Genomic DNA, 16,673 nt, shown 5'->3' on the forward strand with positions numbered 1-16,673 from the left:
TAGACACAGAGACACAATATAAAGTTTTTTTATTGCTGTGTGATATCTCCTCTCTGTTTTCACTGCCACTATCCTGGTTTGAAACTTTTAGTGACTATTTTCTCTCACATAGCAAATCTCTGAAAAGGTACAGTTGACAGATTAATCTTCCTAATAATCACCATATGATTCCGTATCTTCACTTGCTTTTCATTGCTTGTATAATATAATTTAATCCCCTTAGTCTATTACTTCACATTCTGGCTTTAGCTCCCACTTATTGTTTCCATGAGCTCTTGGCCCATGTAAGCCGGTTTCTGTTTCCCATATATGATTGGAACTGTTCTGCCTCTGTGCTTCATTCATTCATTCAACAAATATTTATTAATCACCCACATGCCAGGCATTGTTCTAGGTCTTGAGCAACATCAGTGAACAAAGTGACGGAAATCTCATTCCCTCTTTTCATCAACTGCATTCTAGCAGGGAAGGAGGGCAATAATGTAACACACGCTTTATAGTATGGAAAGTGCTATGTGTCCTGGGAAAAGAATACAGTGGGGCAGTGAAGTGTGGTGGCATAGGCCTGTAATCCCAGCAACTCAGGAGGCTGAACAGAAGGATCCCAAGTTCAAGACCAGCCTCAGTGATTTAGCAAGGCCCTAGGTAACTCAGTGAGACCCTGTCTCAAAAAAGAAAGGGCTGGGGCTATAGTTCAGTGGTAAAGTGCCACTGGGTTCAATCCCCATACCAAAAAAATAAATGAAGATGGAGGAGGAGGGGAAGAGAGAGGGGGAGGAAAAGATTAGAGCAGGGCATAGTGGGAATAAGGGGGGCAAGAATGGGGTGGTGGTCAGGATGGGACTCTGCCTTTACTATAGTTTGTTGTTCTTAGATACACTCCCATTTTTTTCTTGTCCAACCTGAATGTTTGGGACCCTATCCTGAGTGACACCTTTACCCTGAGACCTTTCCTTCTCCCCATAGAGACCAACTTCCTCTGAATATTCTTGACTTTCTTCTTTTGTTACCTTTGAATGATGTTAAGTGTTACTTTCCTCCTTGGATTTCAATTATTTGTTCATGGTTTATGTTTTCCTGCTCAGTTCTGAGACCTTTGAGGAAAAGGTTTGTCCTGATTTTTATTGTTTCTTTAAGATGGTAGTTAAAAGCATTGACTTTGGAGTTAAGTTGGCCTGGGTCATGTCCTGGCACCCTCACTTGCTAGCTGTGTGACTTGGGCTACTTACTCAACTGCTGGGCCTCAGGTTTGCTACCCTGTTCCCTCTTTCTGAAGTGGATGGTGTTCAGACATATTTCCTGTGACACTCTCCTTTGTCTTTGTTAACACAGTCTAGTTTGTGTTTGTGTGGATTTACCTGTCTTTCCTAAGTTTTGGGTAATGGACAGCAAGTCCCATTGTCTATCTTTCTCCCCATCTCATCCTCCCTCCTCCCTCTTTGAATGAGTGGGTGTTTGTATGAATACAATGAAAGTGTTTGAAAGACTTTGTGTCTTCTATGAGTATTTAAAATACACAAATATAGGAGGAAATGCACAGTAAACATATGTGACCATTGAATACCAAGGAGTCTTTAGGTACTGCTTCTTAATAATGATAAAAAGGAATATACCTTCTCATGGTTTCTGCTTTGCTTCAAACTGGGAAGTCTGGCTTTTATACTGAACATGCTCCCTCCTTGGTTTCCTTTGGAAGTCTTGTAAGCATTCTGTACTTAACTGTCTTTATATTTATGATTTTAGTAGCATTGATTTTCGTGAGAAGTAGCTGGTAAATTATTATATTTTGTGAATATAAATGCAAGCAAAGTATTTTATAATAGTGGATGGTCAAAGAGGGAAGAAGGAAAGGTTTCCATACTCTTAGCCAATGGCAGCCCTTGAGCATGTAGTCCCTGGAGTGGTGCTTTCCAAGCCTGCCTCTCTGCTCACTGGAAATGCTGACGGATGGGTCCAGGCTTGAAAGAATATGGAACTGTTTTTGAGGGAACACAAAAATTAACCTGTATTCTGTCTAAATTCTTATAATCATGGGTACTTTATAGATTCTAATCTATGTATGATTTCTTAATATAACCATGAGTGCCAGGTTGTACCCTAGTAACCAGGAGTGCATGGTTCAGTACATTTACTGTTGAAAGACTGACATGTAAAAATGTAAAAAAAAAAAAATTGCTCATTTCAGCCAAAGCAAAATGGTTCAGTTTCACCATCCCTAAATTTGATCTATGTTTACATCTGTTTACAAAATCTGAGCATTCCCTCCCCCCCACTGAACTAATGCTTCACTGCTCTCTCCTAATAAAAAAATCAATACATGCATCTAGCACTCATGAGTAACCCTATAATAATAAACCAGAGGACATGCAATTGAAAAAAATAATTTCAGGAAAAAGCTGTTTAGGATTGTGATCAACCAGTCTTTCTTAAAAATAGATGATATACAGTAGTATGAATATATTACTTCACCTAATTTGATTGTCATTGTCTTGAGATATCCTTAACCTTTATTTTAAAAATCTTTATTGAAATGATGTTTTTGGTATTCTTTCCATTCTCACAGTTAATCTAAGGAATTCTAAATTAAGATGTTTTAAAGTCTCTGAATTCAAATTTATAATTTTTTTTCTGACTTTCTTTAATGGACATTTATAATGTGACTATTTATAAAGGAGTATTTGTATTCTAGATCATAGGTTTTGTATTAAATAAGATGAAAATACTGTATGGTAAAATGTATCTTTTTAAAAAATGTATATTTATTTTCCTAGAAAAACACTTTCTTTATTCCTATGCTACCTGCTTTGTCAATTTCCATGTCACAGATTTTTACATTAAAAAATTAAAAGCACTTTTAAAACAGTGAATTCTTTATATTTTGCAAATACATCAATTTCTTATGTAAAGTAGTGAATGTACAAGTCATATTGTTCACTCTTTTACTAATCTTTGATGGTTGTACTTTGATAAATAAATAGATCATCTAAGATTCAATAGGCCAATTGCAGCATATAATAGCTATTCAGAGGCAATTAAACTGCCTTTTTTCATGCCGGCATGTGAGCCGCCCTTTCACAACCTTCAACTTGATTCGTGGTGATTCAAAATTAACTTAAAAGTCTTGTTTGCTGACAGCTTAAAGCTTAATTGACTGAAAGCCAAATAGAGTGTGTTCTGTATTCAGCACTAAGGCTATTGATAAAGCCATGTGTAAATTGTGCATGGTGAAAGACAGCGATTGGGCCTCCTGTTCGTGTATTAGTCCACAACTTAGCATTGCTGCGCAGTCAGAACTGCTTTGTCAAGTCTTTTATCACACCAGGTTAGCTCTCTCTGGAGTTGCTCCAGAAGCAAAGCAGTCTGAGTATTGAGCTTCTGTGATTCCGTGGGGCTGCCATAATTCTGTTACTTATTTGTGGTTTCATTTTTTTTCTTTAATGTAGTATTGGCCTTTCATTTCTGAACAGAACCTCTGGTGGCATATTTCAAAAACCTTCTGATTTTCTGTATTTGTCACTTAAGGAATAAGCAGTCTTTGGTTTGAGGGGTTTTGAAACATATTTTAAGAAAAATAAGTATCATAGAATTGATTTGTCTCTCTTATGAAAATTAAATTTCACCATTTTGAACACTTGATTAGGGTAAGGAATGCGTACCTAATAGCCTCAAGTGTAATGTAACTATTACATTCCAATAACAATTAGATCATTGTACTCTTTCAATACTTTAACACACAAAAAAATTCAGTGATTATCATATCTTATAGGTAAGTGCATTTCTTTCTTTAAATTGAGGTTTAAGAGGATGAGATTGATTATTAATATATGTAAGTATATTCTATAAAATGTCATGGTTATTCCATTTTACAAATGAGCCTAAGTATATCCAGTTGAATAGAAAATCAAAGAAAATTTGCATATGAATTTTCATTAACAAAAAATTCAGAAGCAAAGCTAAAAATGATTCTCAAGAACACTTTACTATTGTCAGCTATTTATGCTCTATATCTTGGAACTCTCTACTTTCAGTGCAAGATTTTGTTCTCATATTGATTCAATAACTTAAAATTGAATCCACCATGTAATGTGTTTTAAAAATATTTCATAAGTAAAATTTATATTGTAATTTTGGTTTTGTGGATTAATTGTATGTGAATGCAAAGAATTATTTCTTCTTATTTTTGTTACTTTAATTTTACACAATCTTCTTTTAAATTCAGCAATGCAGATTCACCATATTTTTGAAAAATTTTCTCCTTTCCATATGTTGTCTATGCTAAATAAATATTCAAAATGTGATGAAATTTAAATAGCCTAGTTTACTTTCTTCCATTTTAGTATAATTTTATTTTTAGAACATTCAAACAAAAATATAAAACCCAGTATCAATAATAATTTTGATAATGTAATAATGATAATGAAAATGTATTTTTTTCATGCAGAAAGTGTAGTTTTCTCTATATTTTTTTAAGCATAAGACTTAGGATTGGATATTGCTATATCTTTTATTGATATTCTGGTAACCATGGCTATCTAATTTTACCTGCCTTCCTATTGATTTCCAATAAAGACCTAGTCTATTCATAAAGAATCAGGATAAGTTGCAACTTAGTTTCAAAATGACTATAATTTGAAATAGTGTGTTACTTCTATATACTTTTCAATAAAATTGTAATCATGCTTCAAAATGTAAAATCCAGAAGAGTACTGGTTTTATTGAAGTTTCACCTATACCCAGTGAGATTTGAGAGTCAAGAATGAATTGCTTTTATTGATCATGTTTTGTATTAACAGTTAATCTAACATATCTTTAAAGGCATGAATTATTTGAAAACAACCTTTTGTTTCTTTTTTATAACATAGTTGTTTGTATATACAAAGCAATTGCATTGTTAGGGCAAATAAAATCCACTTTCTTATTTTTACCATTTAAAAGAGGCAAAATTCAATTGTAAGGATAAAAAATCAATTTTATTTTAAATTAATTAAATGATCATAATGATAAGCAAAACATTTCTTAAATTATAGGAAAGATGGTACAAATAAATATTGATTGTATGGTCAGTAAGAGAGCCTTGGTACAAAATTTGAAAGGGATGATGAAGCCCTTGGCCAGGCCCTGCTCACTTTGGCAGTACTATTTTTTTATGTTAAAAAAATGAGAATCTACTGAGGTCCTGAAAGAGTTCACTTCCTCAAGAAGGGCAAGGCTCAAGGCATTTTCAGAAGTGCCGATTCTATGAATCACATGTTTAAGTCTTAAAGTACATTTTCTGGTAAGTTATAATTGTAAAGTTTTACATTTTTAATTTATCACCAAAGTATATTTTCAAAACTTTTGAGTTTTGGGCCTCTTTTGGGAAAATGAGAATTTATGTTCACAATATTCCTTCTAACTCTGCTTAGTCAGTCCCCTGTTCTTTTGTTACCTACATAGTATACTTTTAAATAAGTATTGTTGTAATTTTACTATCTTTTTGAAATTTTTCAAAAAAAGTTTCTCCTTTTGTAGTGACTACACTAGTACGTTGTTTTTAGTTAACTGATTAATTCAGTGGATCTGTGGGTTTCCCTTAACATTTGAAAAGGAATGGCAGTTTTATATTCCATAGTGCATTGTCAGTTCTAAAAATCTCCATGCTGCATAGAAGGGACAATTTGACCATAAAATGAAGTCTTGTGATGAGATTTGGATTTATGTTAATTTTTAATTTCCAAGTCTTAAATCTTTTATAAATTGAAATATAATGTTGTGATGTTACATTTACCAAACTCTCAGTAGTAGTATACCTGTTCATATCTTAGCAGTTGAAACATTGTTAAGATATTGAGAGAAAAATTTAAAAAGTTATAGATAAAATGGAATAATAATTAGAATGTTAGAAAGTTTCTAAATATTGCAACTTATACAATATATATTTGGAATTTTAAATTACCTAATAACTGAAAGAATACTTTTATTTTGTACTAAGTTTCCTAAATATTCCTAGGAAAATATTACATGTCATCCAGTTAAATAAAATGTTCATATAATGTCATGACTCTCATTTAGGTTGAAATCTATATTAAATAAATTGAAAATGATAAGTTGTAAAACTGTAGATGAGATCATAAATATCTGGTCATATACTTTTATTTGAGCTTTTAAAAATGAAGAACAAATTAATGTCTTGCAGAAATGACATTTTCATTAATATTAGCTTGAAACTAAGATGATTAGTGTAATAGCATACTAGAATTAAGTACAAAGAAAATTAGTTTGACCATCAAATTTATGCATATAGTCCAATAACATTACTAAATAAAAATCATCCTGTGTTATTTATTTAACCTTTCAAGTAATAGATAGAAGATAAATATATCTCAATTTCATCTACTTTATGATTATCAGGTGCCCGTTATAATAGCTATTCAACAATTGAGATGATCATATATTGAAATTGAGTTATGAATTATATTGATAAAAGAAGCATTATTTTAAAGGACATACAGGATCAAAGCCAATATTACCTCTCAATGAATTCTCCATTGTGATTAACTTAGTTTTATTTGACTTGTGTATGATACTGAATAACATGATGCTGAAAGGTAGGAAAAACATTGAATTTTCTTTGCATCCAACAGTCAGGAAGGAGTTGCTTGTAGCACTCTGAGGTGGTGCACTATTATTCAAACAGTCTGATCATTGCATTGATGTCCTGTTTACTAATCATTTGTATCCATTGTACTCTAATTCAGTGGTAAATATGAGTTAATATTTTGGGAGAATTGTTAATAAGATGATGCATAGTTAAACAGAGTGACTGAAACTTCTCTAAGTGCTAATGAGTACTTACTTGGTAGTCTATACTAATGCTTTAGTGGATGCTGAACAAGTTTAGATGTTAAGCTTTTTAGGAAGAGTGAATGATGGCTAATGATTATTTAATGACAGATCTCTGGACTGAAAGGCATTTAGCACTCAAAGTATACTGCAAAGCCTATTTCTCAAAGCTTCAGACAGGTTTATTTGGTCTCACCTTGAATAGAACAGTGCTGTATTGATTTCATTGGTGTGGATTTAAACACACTATCGGCTTAGAATAGCACTAGTATGCAGTAGAAAATGATTGTCTTAACCCTTATGGTGACTTTAGCTATTCTTCCATATTACAATGTGAGCTTCAGAAATGATTATGAATTTATTTCTGATATTTGGAGTTCAATACGTGACTTTGGAAAATATATGTACATGTATACTTATGGTTGACATTAACCTACAGGAAGGTTTAGGTGGAAATAACTAAGACTTAAATTTATATTTTGAATTTTTTTTTTTACCAATATTGTATTTGAAGAAACTTTCCTTGTATGGAAATTGTGAATGTTTCTATGGATAAAATGCTGATTTTATCACTGTTAAATTATTTAGGCATTTGGTGTCTAGTTGATAATATTTATGCTTAGTATTTTCTGTTGTTTTTCTCTCTCCTTCATGTTTTTTTTTGTTTTTGGATTGTCCAGTAGAACATATATATAGCATTAGATACTATAGAACAAAACATTTTAAGACTTTTTCAAGTTATGAATTTCATTTGTTCATTATTTCTTTAGGAAACATTTAAAATTTTAAGAATTTGAAGATACCTAATAAAGATTCGTAGTGTGGAGATAACAGTGAAGATTCTAGAGTCCCATATCGGTGGTATTTCCATGAATGCCCACTCTCTGTGTCCTTCTCCTTGTTACCTTAACACTTAACCCACTTAACCTTCCTTATCTATAAAATATGGGCACTGGTTTGGTTATAAGAGCTCTTTGATCCCTCTTCCTCTAAAATTTCCCCCACACAGTCATCTTGGACCTAGGAGATGTTTTATGTGCTCTGATGCTGACTTGTTTTCTATTTCTTTGCAAATCTTAATGGTATTTCTGATTTGGTCAGAGAATTTGCAAGGTGATTGTGAGCAGCCTATAACCATGTGATTATGGCAAATGTATTAGTAGATGTACGGGGCACTTTAAGCAAGCAGATGGAACTTGTATGAACCCAGTATGTTTTAAAATTATTAAAATCATGGACTTCAGGTTTTCCTGTTGGTATATTTTAAAAGGGGAACCTTTTATCTTTAGCATTTTGAGAGGATTTTTTATAAGTAAATACAGTATTATTTGAGAATTTTGTGGAAATCAAAAGAACTGGTTAAGTATTAGAAAAAGTTATTCACTTTTTTCGTTAATGAGAGTTGTTACATTTAAAAGAAGTTGGAAGTAGGTGTTTAACTCTTGCTTGGATTGTTTTCATGTGCCTGTGTTGAACCTTTTTTTGGGCAGTTTCTGATACTGACATCAGTGGTATCTAGTGGTAATAGTTAAGAGTTTTCAGAAAATTTTATCTTCTCAATTTTACACTTTTTTTTCCCCCTGTCAAGAAGTCTCTGTTTAGTTAGGTACAAAAAGAGCTATCTTTGATATGTGTGCTTATCCAACATCAATAAATATGTATTTTGTAATTTTTTATATATGGGAATAGTTGTCTGTCTTAAAAAATGAATTAAGGTAAGATTCAAAAAATATCTTCTTATAATTTCTAAGTAACCTAATGATTTGAATTAGGTAGAATTTTAAGTTAATAATTATGTTTTATTATGTAGCAGAAATATTGTTTTAAAACTAGCTTTTTAAAATTGCATAACATTAAATTTTTTGTTTATTTCAAGAAAGATAGCTTTTCCAAACCTATGGTGATAACACATCCATGAGTTAGCTATCCCTGTCCCTTATGGGAAAGGCTATGTGAAATTTTAAGACTCAAGCCTCTTTTAGTTTTGTATATGCAAGATAGACAACCCAGATCCAGATTCTAAATGGGACTAATTGATTAATAGGAAATCATATACAGTAGTTACAGGAAAGATAGCATTAGTAAATTTTGATGTCTGTAATACTTATTTGAGAAGACATATAGTAAAGTAAATGAAATTTATAGGTGAAAAGTATGAAAAGTTTTTGCCACTTAACATGTTAACTTGACAAGCTAGTTGTATTTTTCATAAAATAAGGAAATATAAAATAATTTAAAAATCATCTGTACAAATTTCATAAGCACACAACTTACTCCTCTATGTGTAGTTTAACAATGGTAAAAACCCAAATATGTAACACAATTAAAAATGAAAATTCTCTGTATCTGTCTACTTGCAATTCAAGCGTACTACTTCTTCAGGCTCTATGGAGCTACTTAGAAATCTCTGGAAAAATGGGAATTTGTCACTCGACAACATGTACCTTCCTTTGGTTAGAGGCAGATGACATTTGGTGGGAGGGGGTGCGAATAATGAGCACATACTTAACAGTCTGGGGCTGGGCTTTACATTCTCAGTGGCCTTTAGACTTTCAGCATGGATTCCTAGTTTAATTTTATTTACTTGTCCTTTTCTGTTTCAGAGGTTTGCTTTCTTGATCATTAATATAATTAGTAAATTAAAATTTAAAGTTATCTTTGACCTTTTTATTTCTCCTTTCAGTTTATTTCCTGCTCCTTTCTTTTCCTTTTTTGTTTCTCTTAAATTTTTTTTACATTTCTCCTTTAAATTTCTTTTTATTTCTTTAATTGTTAGGAATTATACCATATGTTAACCTCAATTGAGTTTAAAAACTAACAGAATGCTAAAAAAAAAAAAATCTCACTTACCTCTGCTATTGGCTTATGCATGTGTGTGTTTGGGGACTGTCAAGTGTTTGTGATATAACTTGGGTTTGGCCATCACACTTCTACCACAGGAGTATGGCTATTACTTTTCAAGATATTATCTTGACCCTAACTGTTCCATTATTTCTACTTAATACTTTACTAATGGTGGAGAAAGTAGAAAAAAAATAACATGTGAAATAAGGTGATCATTTTTCAAAAGCAGAGATAGCATTATAAAGTAATCTGGGAAAAATAAAAATGAGAAACCCCTTCAAATTGCTGATTTTCTCCCAACAAACCTTTAAAAATGATAACTTTTAGCCAAATCATTATTTTATTATTATGACCAAATGTATAGTAATTCAACAAAAATGAATACTGGAAATACTTCTTATATGTGAACAGATGTTATTTGTTAACTCCTCAGAGGTAGAGCAAGGCAGTTATCCTTTTTGATCTCAGTTTTATGTCACTTAGAAGATGAAAATAATTGCCTAGGTGAGAATATTTTTAAGTACATTCAGTAAGTGATTTGTCATTTTATGAATAAAAATGACCTCGGATGTAACAGTTTATTTCTTACTGTACCGTAACGCACAGGTATAAAATCTTCATAGAGCTGCCCTAACGGTCCATGAAGTATTGTTTCATCTGTTCTGTGTGGTCTTCCTCAGAAACACCCCATGGCTACTCCAGTGGTTTTATAAGTAAATCTCATTGCAGGAGTTATCTTTTGTAGAACAAAAGCTGCATGAGAAAAGATTATAAGAATTATTTGTCATGTTTTCAGATTTATATAATTTTACAAGCAACTTACCACTTTTTGAAATTTGTCTTTCCTCATGAAGAAGCTATAACAATCTTAATGCTACAGCTTCTAACACTTGATATATATATATATATATGTATACATAAATGTATGTTATATATATATATTATTCACCTTTGAAAGATAAATTGAACCAAGAATTGAACATTTTCAAAGATAAGTACTACCTATACAATTTCTGATTACGTGTCTTAAATATTTGCAATTTAAAAAAATTTCAATGTTCTCCCAAATTGAAAATGTTTGCACTAAACCTACAAAGAAAAACATTTAATTTTTTGATGTTTACACAGAGAATAAAGTGAAAAATAAGATAATGCATATTGTGGGGAAAAAAGTATAAAACTGTACCTGTGTGAAGAATAAGAACTTTTTACATGAATTAGTTAAAAATAGGCAAGTTGCTTTCAAAAGTAAGGTTTCTAGTTATCAAAATTATTGATACACTGCTAAGATAGTGATAATATTGAATTATCTTTGAACATCGTTTTAAAGTGGTCAGAGCTGGGCACAATGGCACACACCTGTCATTCCAGTGTTAAAAACGTACTTTGCCTGTGTCACATCTGCCAGCATTGTCCTCACATCTACTAACAGAGCACATGCAATATGCTTCCAATCTGTGTGGCTTTTACTGTTGCTGTCGTGGCACAGTTTACCCCCTCACTTGAAAAGTGACAGGAGAAACAGGCTGTTAATTTGTATGCATGCACACAATAACCCCAGCTGAGACAGGACTCAGGAGGTTGAAACAGGCTTGCAAGTTCAAGACCAGTCTGGGCAACTTAGTGAGACTTTGTCTCAAAGCCAAAAATAAAAAGTGCTGAGGATGTAACTCAGGTAAAGCACCCCTAGGTTAGGTCCCCAGTACCAAATAAACAAATAGGTAAATACATAAATAAATAAATAAAGCGTTCAGATATTTTGCTTTGTTCTGATTTAGTGTGAAATGACTTGGTTATTTTGTCAAATGCATGCACACATGCATAATACCAGTTTGTACAAAGAGATGTTATTTCAGAATGACTTCAGCAGCAGCAGGGGAAAGGAATTATGCATTTGCAGAACCCCTTGTGTTCCAGCAGGGGGCTATCGTGCATGCATACAAATTAACAGCGTGTTTGTTTTACTTCACTTTTCAAGTGAGGGAGCAAACAGTGCAGCAGCAGCATCGGTTGAAAGCTGCATAAATTTGGGAAGCACATTCCACGTGCTCTGTCAGTAGATGTGAGCACAGTGCTGACAGATGTGTCACAGAGCAACTAAATTATGTTTATAATGCAGCAGTGGAAACTCCTACACTGCTAACCTTCTGCACACACACCTGCTTTGGTAATAATGTTAGAATCTGAAAATAAATGCAGAAGTGCTCCACAACAGTCATTTTTAATCAGTCGAATCTTTTTTCTTTAGGAGGTGGAATGAAAAACGTAGAAAACTATACACTGTTTTATTTCCTTCAGGTACCTATTAGCCATATACCCATCTACAGTTGTATATATTTATTTCCTATCAAGATTATTTGTCATATTTTGTAAAAATTACAGAGCTCTAAGTTAGGCCAACGAATGAAAATAACATATAATACTTGTATAAAAGCACTTATTTAGAAAACAAACAATTATATCATTTACAATGGCATAGATCCTCCTTGAGACCTATGAAACCTGGACTCATTACCAGGAAGGTGAGGTCTTTGAGTCCTTTCTCTCACACTGACTTGTCGCTGATCTATACCATTTTGTGATTCCAATTAGCAAATTTATCTTTGAAGTATTTGACAAAGAATTGGGATATATTGGATAAGTGAAATTTGACTAGTGACACTGTAGCATTTTAAAACTCTTTTAAACTAGGTTGTTTTAAAAAATGAATCATTAAAAGATTTGCTTAAAGTTGTTTTTTCCCCCTTCTTGTTAGCAAGCTTATTTGGAAGACTGCTGTTACATATCTGGTAATCTTCAACATTTTTGTGACATTGTACTTTATCGGTCTCAAACAACACTCAGAATAGCAAGTAGATATGGATGATGTTTGGGCCAAACATGTAGAAACAATTTAGACTGTGAAAACTCCTCTAAGGTCCAACATTTTCTTACTATTATTCTAAAACTATAGGCAGCACATTTTAAAATTTCAAAAAGCAATTGTATCTCTTTGCTATATACTAATCTGTATGGGTAAAATTATGTATATGTAATATGTATATAGAGAGACTTAACATTTGATTAGCAGCATATGATGATTATTAAAACATGTCTCAAAAATAAAATATTAATATTCCACTAGGCAACCAGGTATATTAACTTAGTAGTCAGTCAGGAGAAGGGTTATTTTGATGAAAGTACTTCTGAAAGACCATTTGAACTCAACTGTTTTTTAAAATCTAGTTTAAAATGATTTGAAAAAATTTTTAATTATAGATGGACACAATACCTTTACTTAATTTATTTATTTTTATGCGGTGCTGAGGATCGAACCCAGTGCCTCACACATGCTAGGCAAGCGCTCTACCACTGAGCCACAACCCCAGTCCATATGTTTTGATTGGGCAGATTTTACTATCTTAAATTTATCTTTACTTGGTATACAATTTTGTATGTGCTTTTTATCATCAATATCTGCTGAAATTACTACAGCAAGTTTAAAATATCTTTGGAGTTGAGAAAATAGAAATAAATTAAATGCAGATTTTAGAAGGATATATTATTGGTTTGAAAGATAGAAATTTTGTGTGGTTTTATGCAGTGACATTTGTAGAACTTTGAATGATAGTCTGAGACTACTGTAATTGTGTGCAGACATTGTAAATAGTAAATCACATGTCTTAATCTTGGAGGTTATCTTGTCCTCCAGAGTGCCAGTATTACCAAAATTCACTTTTCTAAGTTTACTCTTGTTCTTTAATAATTAATCAAAGGCTAATATTATCAAATACACTTTATTGTACATAAAGCAAGACTCTAAAGAATTGTAATAAAAACTATTTCTAGCTTAATCTAAATTATTTTAAATAATCTCTATGTCTCGACCTTTAATTTTCTGCTATGAGATCTTGCAATTCATTGTTTTTCTTATCCTTTTTTTGTTGTTGTTTAATTAAAACAGTTCTCCCCCACACTTTTTTTTTTTTAAATATCTATAGTCTATTTATTCATTAAAGGTTAGGACTTTTTATTTTATCAAAGTCAGAAGTCATTGTTATTTATAAACATATACTACGTATGTCTTATTAAATACAAATTATTTTCACTTTGCTAGGCAGCACATATTAAAAACTATCTCGTACATATGATTCTAAGGTATTATTAAATATTGAGAATGAAGAAAGCATTTAATATCATTTTATTTTCATTTGCCATGAATAAATAGGTATTTCTGAATTTCTGAAGTACCTTTTTAGGGTACATTGAAATTTATATCAAATTCAAAAAATAGTCACAGCCTTTGGAATGTCGATTGGATTTTATAGCCAGAAATTTCCATCATAAAATTGGTATGCTAAGACCAGTCTTAATAAAATGTATCGGTCTAAAAACACCCTATATTGTGTTTGCATTATGGGATATGTTTTAAATATTGTTGTAACCTCTAAGGGAATTCTGATTGAATTCAAACACGTTATTAATTAATTTTTTTACAAGAAATTTACTTACATATGTCAACTATAAAGTGCATTCTGATACTCAGTCCTAAACAAAGAATCAAATTTTGAAAATCGTTTTGCAGATCAAATCACACAGTTCTTAAAGTATTTTCTCATAGTAGTAAATTGGTGGTACCTGCTTATCTAAGGTTTTAATACCTAATACAATAGCGGAGCCCCATCAATATATGGCTAATTGCAGATATAAAGTATCTGCTGGTAGTCTATCTCTCATAAAACGCCTTTAGCTTTAATTCAAATCTATTGATTCCTATTCCAGTTAAAACTGAAGAACTTAATATGTCTTTTAATCCTTTTATTGTAAGCTAGGATAAAATTAATTTTACCCTAGAACTGCACAAAGCCAATTAACATGATCTTTAGAGTTATTTAGTAAAGTGCTTCAAACTGTTAAATTTATCTTGACCTCTTGGTTGCACTCTCTGACTGCTTTTTAAATGAAGCAATCAATATCTCATAGCCCTTTAAATAGCTTAAACTTCTCAAATATTTTACCTGTGCTCTAGTTAAGCTGTAAGTAAAGTGTTTACTCCTGTTCGTGTAAATCTGGAGTCAATTATGCTAAATCTAAAGACAATTATGTACTTTTGAGGAACACCATATGAATTAAATGGTTGTTTTAATAAAATCAAAGCCTCATATTTTGTTAAAAGTAACCCAATAATGGGGAAACATTATTTTCCCACAGAACCTGCGTTCAGTTGGCAACTTAAAATGTAGAACATTTATGTCCTTTACTATAGCAGGCAGCCTCTGTTTCCCACACAGAGTTGGTTGAAGGTATTAATTTTCTTACTGTGATAGGGTGATCAACCGTCCTGTCAAGAAAATGGATCTCCATGTCACCCTTTAGCATGATTAAATGGAGCCATGTCTCTGTGAAAAAATACCAAATTTTCATGAGACAAATGAAACTGTAGAAAGGTTTACTTTTACAGAATTATTTTATTTGTAATATCTCAGATCTCCTATATGGTTGTTAGTTTATTTGTAGGAAAGTATTGCAGCTAACTACATATTTCTTCTATTATTTAACAGAAAACATAGGCCAAACCAATAACTTAAAGATGTTTCCAAGTTTGAGAATTTAAAGAAATTGCTGTGTTATTTTTTGCACCTGCACTTTATCCATGGACTAATCAGTCAGTGTCTTTTTTAGGACTTCCTTGCCTTTACTTCTTTACTTCTTTCCTTGTTAACAAAGAGCTATCATCCTTTCAGATCTGAATGATGGTAAAAATTACATACCATAGAATTTCAGCTTCCGTAGCGTTAATAGCCAGTTGGGCAGTGTTATTATGAGCCTATGCACATACCAAACTTTAAATTACACCAAGTGATGTACTTGACAGCTAATTAAGATTTCATATTTTGGTCACTTAGCAGAGGGCACCTGTTACAATTCTTTCTATTAGTGTAGGGATAAAATGTGCAAATGGCTGCTTGAAAGTACATTATTAGAACTTTCCAGTCTTAATTCCTTCCCGAGGATTGGGAGTTAAGACAAGATTGAGGTAATTAAACAAAAGGAACATAGAGAAGGTGGGAGGCCAGGGCTGGAGGCGGAGCTCTCCAAATGCCCCTGTTGTTTAATTTCCTACTGGAAGCAGCCCATGTGTGCTTCTGTGCCCCCTCCCCCTTCAAGCAGTGGCCGTTGCAGAGGCTGCAGGCTGGGGTCAATGCCTTGCCTATTGATCAGTATCCCTGCAGTCCCCTGCTCCAGCAGCTGCTTCATTGGCTTCTTTCAGGGCCTGCTTCAGTACATTAGAATAGAAATCCATAACCAGAGCTGTGCTCATCCAAGCAAGGGAAGAAACTAAATTAAATGGTATAAAACAATCTTGGATCAGGAGTTTGTGCCAATTCATCTTGATCTAAGATGTCACACCGGGCTCTCTGTCTGAGCACCTGGGCTAGAGGCAGCCATAGTGAAAATAGATGGAGCTGCGATCATTCATTTGTCAGCTAAGGAGCAAGGCAGCGGTTAGCAATTCCCTTCTGCAGAGGTCAGCTGACAGAACAATCAGTGCAACTGCAGAATAGAGCTTTCCTTTGAACTATTGTTATGGAGCATGCTCTTGCTGAGACATGGGGGGAGGGGCGCTTGGTTTGCTTCCTGTTTCAAGAATACTATGTAAAGAGTAAAATATATAGTACCGCAGTCCGAGAATCTAGATACAGCCCACCGAGCTCTTACTCCTTGCTTCTGTTCTTGTATATAAATAAAGTTGGTCTTAAATACATGTACTGAGGTATAGATTATCAAACTGTTAAATATCACTTTGTCTAGAATTAAGGTCCTTTTCAACACATAGGCAGTGATTATTGATTTTTTTTCTTCTTAGTATGGTTAAGCTTTTCGGTGTTATTTTTTTCCCCCCACTTTAGTTACCTTACCTATCACAGATCAGTGTCAAACTTTGAATCTGTAATAGCATGTAATTGCTAATACTTGTTATTAACATTTCCTCTCTTTAAAAAACAAAAAATTTCATGAAGAGGGAG

The 16,673-nt window shown here is 32.6% G+C and overlaps 1 protein-coding gene across 1 annotated transcript in view; it reads left to right on the top strand.

Moving 5' to 3' along the window:
• Positions 1-16,673, top strand: part of Wdr7 (WD repeat domain 7) — a 322,806-nt gene that overhangs the window by 170,127 nt on the left and 136,006 nt on the right.

Source organism: Sciurus carolinensis, chromosome 15, assembly GCF_902686445.1.
Source record: "Sciurus carolinensis chromosome 15, mSciCar1.2, whole genome shotgun sequence".
NCBI lineage: Eukaryota > Metazoa > Chordata > Mammalia > Rodentia > Sciuridae > Sciurus > Sciurus carolinensis.